Below are 1,776 nucleotides of genomic sequence, written 5' to 3' on the forward strand. Positions count from 1 at the left end.
TGATCTCATTCATTTTCGATGAGCTCTTGACAATGTCCAGTAACACGAGTGACAGCAACCTTCAGCAAAACATGATGTGAGACGTGTCCAGTGAAACAGCAAAACTGTGTCATGTTTCACTTTAAGCAAATGGATAGCAACTTTCCACATTATACATCTGCACTTCTAAATTTAGCAAATGCTTTTATTTAAAGACACTGAGAAATGATAATAATGCAAGAAGAATGAGTTCATCTAAGAACACAATACAAGTAGAGCTACCACATCAAATCTGAATTCATATTAGGACACACACGCACACTTATTGTTTAATGATTTTCTTACTTCAGTGTCTTCAGTTTACAGTTTGTATTCTTCAGTCCATCAGAGAGCAGCTTCACTCCTGAATCCTGCAGTTTATTGAAACTCAGGTTCAGTTCTGTCAGACTTGAGGAGTTTGATCTGAGAACTGACGCCAGTGATGAACAACTTTCCTCTGTCAGATTACAGCCCCTCAGACTGAGAGAGAAATAACAAGATTTTTAGTAATACATTTATAATCAAATATAATATATAAATATAGCTGCAAGCAGCGACACGGGGCCAAGCCTACACTTTGCGCAACTTTTTACATGGTTTATAAAACACTTCAAGTTGTACTACATGTATCGCACTTTATTTTATTTCATTTCTAAAATGACATTACATTTTGTTTGTTGACATACTTGCACTATTTGTGCACATACTTGCAAATTGAAATATATAAATGCGCAACACGAGACTTGCGAATTTATCAGGTGCGCCACTCTGTCTGCTTGCTTTATCCACCCCCATTCCGAAATGTAGTTTACACGTACCAAGTGTCATACCGATGAATCGAACATTGGCCGAGTTACAGCCTCCAACACATTTTTGGGTCAACTTTGAAAAGTTTGCGACTTCGTAACTTTTGAGCAACAGCAAAAATCTCAATTCCGGAGCATCACTTCTGTGTGGCTCAGTCCAAAGATCACGTGAGCCAAATTTCATGACAGTTAAACCACATTTGAAGGAGGAGTAGCAAATAAATGCAATACTGTACTTTTCAAGATGGCCGTTACTGTAATGGGCGGAGTCTTAGTGTAACGCATGGAATGCGATGTGCGTGACGAGTGCATTGCATGTGCCGAGTAGACATTTTGTACAGCCTTGGGTTCAAAAGTTACAGCTGTTTGAAAAGTATATTTTTGATCTGTTGGTGGCGCTATAGAGTGTGTGCTAGAGACCCCATACTTGGTCAATTTACTACTGAGTAACACCTCTACGAGTGTGCCAATTTTTACCATTTTCCTACTTACGGTTCATAGGGCTACCACAGACTCCCATTGGGGAAGAATAATAATAATAATAATAATAATAATAATACTAACAGAAGCAATAGGGCCTTAGCCCCTTCGGGGCTTGACCCCTAATAAATTATACAAATTATAATCAAAGTCTCTTTCATTGATAATTTCAGCTTCTAGCATGAGTGTCAGTAAACTTTAGCAAAACAGGATGTGTGTGTGTCCAGCAACACAACAAAACTGTGTAATGATTAACAGCCCGTCTACACCGAATGTGATGCACATTTTGTTTTGTATATTTTGTTCTTAATGGTTTCTATTCTTGCATTATGCCGCATCCAGTGGGGACAGAATTTCTGTTTATTATGGGTTCTATAGACTGTTTCAAAGCAACAACATAAACAAACATTACTACGCATGAGCGCATTTGTGGCACAAACTTAACTTCCAGTACACATCCACAAAGAATATA

General features: G+C 38.1%; 1 long non-coding RNA gene across 1 annotated transcript in view; it reads right to left on the reverse strand.

Annotated features, from left to right (window-relative positions):
• The window catches only part of LOC130550490 (uncharacterized), a 4,459-nt gene extending 3,891 nt beyond the window's left edge, over positions 1-568 (reverse strand). The window contains exon 1 of the long non-coding RNA XR_008962431.1: positions 325-568. This is a non-coding gene — a long non-coding RNA (uncharacterized LOC130550490). The remainder of the gene's footprint in view (positions 1-324) is intronic.
• Positions 569-1,776: the final 1,208 nt, after the last annotated feature.

Source organism: Triplophysa rosa, unplaced genomic scaffold (genome assembly GCF_024868665.1).
Source record: "Triplophysa rosa unplaced genomic scaffold, Trosa_1v2 scaffold347, whole genome shotgun sequence".
In the NCBI taxonomy this organism is placed as follows: Eukaryota; Metazoa; Chordata; class Actinopteri; order Cypriniformes; family Nemacheilidae; genus Triplophysa; species Triplophysa rosa.